This window comes from Haliotis rubra, unplaced genomic scaffold, assembly GCF_003918875.1.
Source record: "Haliotis rubra isolate DU_JTF1 unplaced genomic scaffold, ASM391887v1 Scf840, whole genome shotgun sequence".
In the NCBI taxonomy this organism is placed as follows: domain Eukaryota; kingdom Metazoa; phylum Mollusca; class Gastropoda; order Lepetellida; family Haliotidae; genus Haliotis; species Haliotis rubra.
This window is the reverse complement of record NW_025767569.1, coordinates 407,569-417,957: the sequence shown is the minus strand read 5'-3', so window position 1 is coordinate 417,957 and position 10,389 is coordinate 407,569. Positions and strand designations below refer to the sequence as shown.

Below are 10,389 nucleotides of genomic sequence, written 5' to 3'. Positions count from 1 at the left end.
GCCTTCGTGTCTGTCAAGGGAGAGTTAATGCCCTTTATTACCGTGAGCAGATTCTTCAGAATCACATCATATCTTTCCTCAATCACCACCAAGATGTCCATACTTTTCAACAGGACAACGCACGGGCACACACAACAAGACTTTCCATGCAGTATCTGGCCCAGCAACACATCCAGGTTATTTATTGGCCAGCACAGTCGCCAGATGTATCCCCCATGGAGCACTTGTGGGACGAAATTGGTCAAAGTCTTTCGCGGCGACAACAGATGCATACATCCGGGAACTTGAGGCTGCACTACTGCAGAAGTGGAATGCCATCCTCAAGAACTCTGTTCGGACGCTTATTGACTCAATGAGGAGATGTTGAACTGCATGTGTCAATGCAAATGTCGGTCACACGCGATATTGACTTTTCGATTTGACCCCACGTGTGTTTGATCCTTTCTGACCGTTGAACATTTCAATGAATGAGCGTCTTTTCCGTGCTGTTGTTTTTGTCAGTCGTCCATCTGTTAATATCCACTCAAAATTATCCTTACACGTGCATTTAATAATCTGAACTTTTATAAGTGGTGCGTTTTCATAATGTTCAGTATATAAAGGTTACAAATATTCTCGGGTTGGATCCCGTTACTACCTGTATCAAACAATACTTGTATATGTTTGTAAACAAGGCTCTTGCAAACTTGACGACAGGCGCTACCCGTCAGTCTGATATTCAGTAGGTCCAGGTCATAAAACCATTGCACACTTAGCATACCCTGATCGCCAAACGCAGTTCTCGATTTGTTATCCTGAGAAATAAAACTATTCTCTGTTCAATGACTTATGGGCGAGATATGTGTACTTGACAGTTGGCCATGGGTCAGTCTTCTTTGATCCTACAATACGGAGGTGTGGAGGGACGTCATCATTGTTCAGCTAGTCGAGACACGTGTAGGTGTTTCCCATGGCCCCGAAGTTCAAATATAACGTGAGTGAGTGAGGTGGCTTATACGCCACTTTCAGCAATATTCCAGCAATACCACGATTGGGACACAAGGAATCGGCTTCACAAATTGTACCAATGTGGGAATCGAACCCGGGCCTTCACGTGACGAGTGACCGCTTTAACCACTGTGCCAACCCACCTCAAATATAAACCTTTATTGGAATGATTGTACATATAAAACTGAGTAACACGTGTGGCACAATGGACAGTGAATGAACTGTTTGTTGCATTTACCCATTGGTTACAATGCAAAGTGAATAGCGAGAACCAGACACCATTCATTTCTGTCACATAAAATGTTGCTGATAGCAACTTTCCCCATTCTTCGAGACTTGCACATGCCTCCAACTGTAGAGAATTAATCATGTGTGAAATGAATATTGAATTATGTTCTGTATAAACTTTCATGTGCACTCATAACTGCTACACCATACTGAAATCTTTGAACAAGAGTGTTTGTTGTGATTTCTTGTCAGTGTATTCTCAACATACCTACTACATACATTAATGACACGACATAAACAGGTACACAGAATGCTATGTCTATACAAGAGTTCTTTTAATTTGTTGTAACACCCTGGCGAAATAAAGTTAATCTTTAATCCTAAATCTTTATAGAAACCATTTAAATACAGAGGACAAGAAAAGAATGAACGTTCCCGAATATTTCAACACTGTGTCGTCATCAACATTGAAAGACTGTGGTGAAAGATATTATCACAAAGTTTATGATTAAAGGACAGACTGGTTCGTAAACGAATAATAAATCGTCATTAAATTTCCTGTCGACAATGTCATGCATGCAGATTTCCCCGAGAGAGTATTTTGTATTAGTCATGCCTGTCAAGGTGGGGCCGGTAGCTACATATAAACATGCACAGCGCAGTACAGTACTACCAAGCGCAATGTAACCTGACGAGCGAAACTGCATTATGTTAAATGCTTTAAAATGTCAGACCACATAAGGAAGAATGTCCACATGACACGATGACTGACTAATAATATATGATATATCTGTGTACAAAGTTCGCACCATGTCGTGAATAGGGTCAAATTTCATGAACAAAGTTCAACATACTGATACAATACACACGTCCCTGTCGTGACATTTGAACCCACTTCAGATAATTCAGTGGAAATTTAAAGCAATACTATGAGAGATGAAACTGGTTTTAGTTTCAACTTTGTTAATTTATAATTCTGGAGTCTCTATTCAGGAAAATGAAAATGAACCCGAAATGCTTTGTAACCGAATACATGTTATGGTTGGTTTTTTGTTTAACGCCGCACTCAGCAATATCCCAGCTATATGCCTGGACCAGACAATCCACTGATCAACAGCATGAGTATCTATACAATTAGGATACGATGACATGTGTCAACAAGTGTTTTCAAATGGGTTTCGATTAATAATGATAATAATAATTCATTTATACAGCGCCTAGTATCCATCTGACTAGTTGCTCACTGGACACTGTAATCAGAATCTGATTATTATTGCCCCGGATAACCCAAGCAGCATGTGAGACGCTATAAGGTTAATAGTCGCATGACTTATCTCACCGGGTACCCATTTTCTGCTGGGTGAACAGATGCAATTTTGAACAAACTCACTTGCCTAAGGTGAGACTACATGTATCACATGTGCTTCGTGTTGGGCAGGACTGAAGATCTAGAAACTCTCAGGAGCCAAGCTGCCAAACACGGTCACCCATCTAATGACTCCGCGCTCGACGTTGCTCCAGTTCAACTGATTTGTGACCTGAGCTCTACTCAAAGAACCACACACGACCAAATCTCTACCAAACAGGGCCCCGTTCCTCAAAGCGATCGTAGCGCTACGACAGTCTTAAGTCTATGTTAAAGTATGGGAGTTACGATCAACTTAGCGCTACGACAGTCCTAAGTCTATGTTAAAGTATGGAAGTTACGATCAACTTAGTGCTTCGATCACTTTGGGGAATCTCAAGGATGATACATGACGGTTTATGCACTGGGGATGGGGATGAACTGACTGCGCGATTTAAAAGTAAAATAGTGTCGACACAGGTTAAAAAAGAGCAATTCAAATTGCCTTAAATCGTGGTGCAAACAATTTCTACAATACTTGTAAATTATTCATATACGGAAATAAATGTAAATACGAAAATACTAATCTTGATAGAATGACCCACACACGTCTTTCCAGCAAATGAATCTTTCGAGCATAGGTGAACAGAAAATGTATCAATGCTGAGGGACATTGATATTCTATATATTAGATTTGAGTGAGTGAGTGAATTTAATTTTACGCCGCACTCATGAAACATGTATATTACAACAGAACATTGGTAATGTCTGAACAGCGCAACTCTTGTTACATTTGACGGTTGAGGTCAGTAGATGGTTGTAATCAGCATACATTTAAAACTGTATTTTAAATATGTGCACCCTGCCTATAACAATAGAAGACACAAAACCCTGTCCACATCCATGAGGAATCTCTGCTAATAGGGGTCTCTATTGTACAATTGTGACTATATCATGGGTATATATTTGTATATGTTTGTTTCAACAACTCCATGTTCGAGTAATACGTGGATATATTTTGTGCGAATATCACTGGTAGACAAATTATACCGTACAGAGAAATGGAGGGACACTATTACACACCACAGCATCGAGTCAGATGCTTCTGATACCCTGGCAGTGTCAGGTATATCACCTTAAGTTTGGCGTGCGCCTGCATGTGCGTTATAGATGAATACGATCCACGCACATGGGATATTTGAATTCATACTATCACTGCCAACGGTGAAAAGAAACAACTCTGCATTGAAAGTTTCAAAAAGGGAGAGCAGAGGTCAGTTCAATTATTACAAATAGTCAAAACAGTTGCAAAAGGGAGAATGTATTACAGTTGAGCCAAATCTAGCCCCACACGGTTAACAACTAGCATAATACCTTGACTGATACAGGCTTTTCCTGCTACCGATATAATATGATTTTAAATTAATGGTGACGGGAAATGTGACTGTAACGAAGCATGTGTGCAGATAGCAGTTTGCAATAGTCATTTATGTCCTTGTGTGACGCATACAATTTCCCCCATGTAAAGGCAGTTAAACTGATAACAGCCATAGAAGGAAATGCACTTTGTTCAATCGGCGACATGGATAGACATCTGCACATTGCACCATGCCATTACATTGATGATAACTGGTTTCAACTGCCAGCCAACTATATGACTAAAGTCAATGGGGTATACACACTATTCTGCAAATTAATGAATTGTAACAGATATCACTTCGCTGCCATGAAATTATACTTGGCCCCCAAGAAGATTAATGAATAAAATCTAGTTCAAGAAGTTCACCGTTACTTGGCATTTTATCCTGAATATAGAGGCTTTCAAAACAAACGTACTTTCAAATGTCAAAAGTGTGTCCTTGTTTCGTGGAAATGAAAATGAATTTACAATCACCATCCAAGTAACATATATGGTAAATTCACACAGAAAAGTTTGAAAGATGTGTAATGTGGCATGTCGTCCTAAAACTCTAATGAAGGGAAAGCATAAGCTAACAACGCATAACCCATGGCTATGAACTAATAATGAACATAATAATAACTTATCAAGGCCACTTATTGGCACGGTAACATGTCTGGTGCGCCATGTACCACGTTTCAGTAGAACGAGATTCTTTCGGGTGTATTATATTGTAGTTCACCGCTACTTGACATTTGTTCCTGAAATAGAAGCTTAAATTTCAAAACACACATTAATGAATTGTTATGGACATTACGTCGCTGCCATGAAATTACACTTGGCCACGGATATTAATGAATACTTGTTCATGTAGTTCACTGTTACTTGAGATTCGATCCCGAAATAAAAAATTAAATTTCGAAACAAATGTAAATGTACTTTCAAATGATGAATAGAAAATGACAGTTCTACGCCAGTTTGACCTCATTATCGATGGAGCCGAGCTAATTATAGAAACACAACATTACAAGGTGTGGTGCAATACACCAGGCTGTTGTTAGACATGAAGTTCCCCAAGTCTTGAGATAGCGAGAAAGGCGCCAGCTATGAATGGGACGTGATTCTAATTGTTTCATCCTGTCAGAGAGGTTAGACATAGATATCAGCCTCTAGACAGTGTAATTCAACAAGTAAAAAAATCTGTAGTTCACTTAGCGAGATAGTGGAGGATAGCGAGATCGAGGCGTCGTGTCAACTAGGTCACGCACAGCTCGGGACAGACGGCTGTGTAAATAAACCCTACTGAATGGTTCATAGCCTTACACTTATGCTTATAAAGCCAGGTGGTTGTTGTTAGAAATGTAAAACCTAGCCTAAAGATAGTGAGAATGGTTATATATTGAGATCATGTGTAGGAAGGAAAAGAGTGGCTCGTGTCAATGGCTTTCTCCAAGGTTTATACATGTACAACCGCTCAACTACTGCGGGTGAAAAGGGGACACTGTTTGAAATACTCGTTAGGTCTCATGCTGGCTTACAGATCGACCGGTTTACACATAGCGTTGACTGGGTAAGAATGTTTAAATCAGAGCAATTATATATACTATTCTGTAACGGTATGCGCGATCCAATTCTGTATGTATTGGATTCTATCTTTAGCAGACTGCGTTGAAACATGAGTAGACATGAGTGAAGAGTGATGTTGTCAACTCAGCAGTTATCTCCCTTTCCTATTTCGTTTCAATGCAATAACTAATGTTCACTTATTCTAGCTGCATGTTTTTTCTATATAAACCACTCAACAGCGTTGGCGGGTTATTCAAACTGCTGTCAGCACGGTGTAAGAATCGCAAGGGACCTCTCTCTACACATACTGCAGTGAGAAAGAAACAGTTTGAAAGGTAAGTGAGCAGTACCACTGCCTAACCAACACATTTTCAGAATAATATCAATAAAGTTTATGTGAATGGAGGTTATTTAAAATATAATACGTTTGCACTGGCCCCATATTGTAGGCTACAATACGTTATTGTATAAGTTACACTATAAAATACGCCTTCGTGTATATAGAGTCGACAGTATTTAACACACTACCTCTTGTATTACAGAATGTCAGAAAAACAAAAGTTTCTGGACAGTGTGGATTATTTGTCTGATTTAGAGAAATGGGCTGCAGAGAATGGAATGATAAGTGATGCTGATGTGAACTTAAAACGTATTGAACTGCTTGCAAATAACATTAGCCATAGGGAAAATGTGACACCCTCTCAAGCACAGCACACTTGTCATACATGCACGAAGACATTCACGCAGAAGAGAAATCTTCTCCGCCATGTTAGGACAGTGCGCAGCAATGAGAGATATTGCTGTGAGCAATGTGGAAAATGTTATTCCCGCCTGGATGCACTTGAAACTCACAAATGTGAAACTACTCTGAAGAGGTAGGGAAGTGAAACAGCTGCAGAAACCTTGGCGAATCGTCCCTGTCTGCAGCCTAAGAATGACAGCAACATTCCAGCCGGATATGCTATCTGTAATTGGTGTGGCCATTATAAATGCTTACTCCCAAACAAGCTATTCTGCATGAGTTGTTCGCGCTCAGGTCGCGAGTGCATGAGTTGTCACCATCCTCTCCCTGAGCGCTTCTACAGTGAGCGTGTGGACCACTGTGACGGCTGTGTGAGACGTCGTCAACGTTATGAAGCAGGGCAGGGCAACCAGACTGGTGGAGGTCAAAGGTCAGCACTAGAAAGCTCACTGATGACAACAATCACCCCCTAGGGAAGCTAATAATGTGGATATTCTACAATTTCTAGCGGATGAAGAGACAAATATTGTTGATATCTTTCATGATTTTACGTCAGAAAAGAAAGGTATGAAGTGGTTTCTCACTCTAAAGTTGAAATATATCAGTATGACGAAAATATCCAACGTCATTTAGCTGAACCTGTTCTGAGAAGTACCAAATTTAGGTGAGTAACCTATCAGAAATTAATGAGAAGTCAGCTGAAGCCTTCCAAAAACTGTACACATCTTCTCAAGAGTTTCAAGCCAAGGGCAGTAGGTGGATCTTAGACCACATCATTCATCTTGAAGTGAATACAGCTGAATATGTCCCTTTGTCAGCATCCAGTTACATTCCTTTACCAAAATACTTGAAGGATATAAAAAAGCTATTTTGAATATCCAAAACAATGATCATAAATGTTTTGTCTGGTCGATTCTTGCGGCTTTGCCATTGAATGAGCATGCCATAAGAGTGTCAAAATATGCAGGATAAGAATCAGAATTGAGTATGTGTGGGATTGATATGCTTCTCCCTCTTTCTCAAATTTCCAAATTTGAAAACCAAAATTATATTTCTGTCAATGTTTATGGCTATGGTGGGAAAGATGGAGTATTTCCACTTCATGTCAGTAAGCACAGGCGTTATAAGACAGTAGATTTATTACTACTGAGACAGGAAGAAAAAGGCATTTCTCTTTGATTCAAAACTTTAGCAGACTGGTGGGAGAACGAACAAATCATGATGGAGCTGCTTTCTATTGCAAACACTGTCTTCATGGATTCACCCAAAGGGATCTGTTAGAGAGTCATGCCCCCTATTGCTATGATCATAACATACAGAAAATAAAAATGCCTGGGGGTGAAAAAGCATGGGTAACTTTCAAAAACATTCAGAATCAGCTCCGAGTGCCTTTTGTCATTTATGCTGATTTTGAATCTATGACCAAACAAGTGACTCGGTCTATCAAAAACATGAACCCTCTGGCTTCTGTTACAAAGTAGTTTCTACTAATCCAGACTATCATCAACCTGCAGTGGTGTATAGGGGTCCTAATGTCATAGCTCATTTCATTGATTGTTTGTTGAATGAGGAAAAAGCAATTCAAGAAAAGTTGAAAGAAACCTTTCCCATCGATATGACAGAGGCTGATGAGGTAGCATTTCAGGAACCTGTCACATGTCATATCTGTCAGCAAGCATTGGATGTAAAGTCGATAAAAGTCGGGGATCATGACCATTTGAAGAAAGTCAATAATTTTCGGGCTGCTGCTCATCAAAACTGCAATCTTCAGTTGAAGTTCAAAAAAAGTATAAGACGTCAAGAGAAAAAGAATAAAGGAAAGAAAGGGAGTGAAGACGAGCCATTCTTCATGCCTATAATCTTCAATAACTTGAAGAATTTTGATAGTCATATCTTGTTAAAACATTTAGACAAAAGCTACAGAGGAAGACTGGAGTGCATTGCGCAAAATTTGAAGAAATATATTTCTTTCTCACTGGGTAGATTAAGATTTATTGTCTCACTCTCTAAATTCTTCAGATATCCCTGGACACGTTGGTTAGCAATATGGTAAAAGACTGTTCTAATGAGATTAAAAATAGGAAGGTTATAAACTTGGATAAATGTGCCACTAAATTCAAACATGTATTCTGGGAATATGGCCATGATGAACAAAGGAAATTAATCTTGCGAAAGGGGGGTTTATCCATATGACTACATGAATGATGAATCCAAATTTAGACTGAATCATCTCCCAAAACAGGAGGACTTTTACAATAGGTTGACCGAGAGTTCTATTTCTGATGAGGATTATGCTCTTGCCCAACAAGTTTGGTCAACTTTTCAAATACAAAACTTGGGGGAGTACCATGATTTTTGTTCTACTTTTGGCCGACGTATTTGATGACTTTAGAGACATGTGCCTTGAAAACTATGATCTAGACAGTGCTCCCTACTATGCTATTCCTGGGTTTGGATGGTATGCCATGTTGAAAATGGGTCAAGTGGAGCTTGAACTCTTGACAGATATCGAAAAACATATCACGCTGGAAAGAGGATTGAGGGGTGGCATATCTTGTATATCAACAAAACATGTATCCATTAATATCCCTCTTATGAAAACCAGAACGTTTAATCCCGATGACCCCATAAACTATCTCATGTACTGGGATGCTAACACCCTGTATGGGTGGGCCATGTCTCAAGCCCTATCTGAACGAGAGTTTCAGTGGAGAACGTAGACCAAATTGGTGTTATGAATATGCGCCCTGATACTGATATCGGCTATATCCTTGAGGTAGATTTAGAATACCCCTGTCACTTGCATGATCTCCCTTAGCCCCAGAACCCATGGTAGTCACACATGACATGCTTTCTGAACACTCTCAGAAACTGAAAAGAGAAACTAAAACTGAAGGGTAAACCCGTGAAGAAACTGGACCCCAATTTGTTCAACAAACAAAACTATGTATTGCACTACAGGAATTTACAATTCTATTTGAATCATGGCATGGCTCTATCCAAAATCCACAGAGCTATTCAATCTCCCTGGCTCAAACCGTTCATTGGCTTCAATACAGAGAAGAGAAAACAAGCTGAAACAGAAAAAGACTTTTTAAACTGTTAAATAATTCTTGTGTTGGTCGTTCCATGGTGAATGTAAGAAAGCATGTGAATATGGAGGTGGTGAATTCTGCCAAAAAAAGCTTTTTGCCAAGCCCACTTTTGATGCTTTTAAAATATTTAACCCAGACTTGGCAGCAGTTCACTTGAAAAGAGTCACCCTGTACCCTAAACCAACCTGAATATTCAGACTTTTCTATCTTGGACCTCTCAAAGCTAGTGATGTATGACTTTCACTACAATTTTATCAAGCCTAAATATGGGAAGAAATCATTGCTATACTTCACAGACACTGACTCCTTATGTTACAAAATTGAAATCCCTGATATGTATGCTGACATGGGAGAACATATGCATCTGTTTGATTCCAGCAATTATAAGCCACTGCGCCCTCTCTATTCCAAAAGCAATGCCAAAGTCTTGGCCAAGTTCAAGGACGCGATAGGAGGTTGTATCGTGGAAAAGGTCATTGGGCTCCGGCTAAAACTGTATTTATTCTCTTTTGAACAAGAAGTTAAAAAGGATAAAAATGAAAGAGAACATGAGAATGATACAAATTAATTTTGTTATTGCAGAAGAGCAGAAAGCAAAAAGGGCTTCCAAAACTGTCACAAAAAGACAGCTGAGGCATGAACTTTACAAGCAGTGTCTCTGTGGTAAAACACAATTTCGACATGTCATGAATCAGATCAGGAGCTATGAACATCAACTGTATACAACCTCCATCAATAAAATAAGTCTCTCCCCTTTTTGATGACAAGCGTTATGTTTTAAAGGATGGGATCCATACACTAGCCATGGGCACGATAGAATCCATTCAGTGACTGAGTAAAGCACTTTTCTTTTCTGACAAAATATCATGAAGGGTATCTGTGTTGCTAACCTATATAACATTTAGGCCATACAACAACTATGTTGTTTGCCTAGAACTGGAGTATGTAAATATGGGAGGCAAGTTTGCTTTGATAAACAAGTGTAGGATTGTCATATTTGCTCATGTATAGTTTGATTTTGTAGAAT

General features: G+C 39.3%; 1 long non-coding RNA gene across 1 annotated transcript; it reads left to right on the top strand.

Annotated features, from left to right (window-relative positions):
* The first annotated feature begins 5,081 nt into the window (after window positions 1–5,081).
* Window positions 5,082–8,621, top strand: LOC124262499. The gene is made up of 3 exons (XR_006894610.1): window positions 5,082–5,529; window positions 5,765–5,860; window positions 6,068–8,621. It is a non-coding gene; the product is annotated as an uncharacterized LOC124262499 (long non-coding RNA).
* Window positions 8,622–10,389: the final 1,768 nt, after the last annotated feature.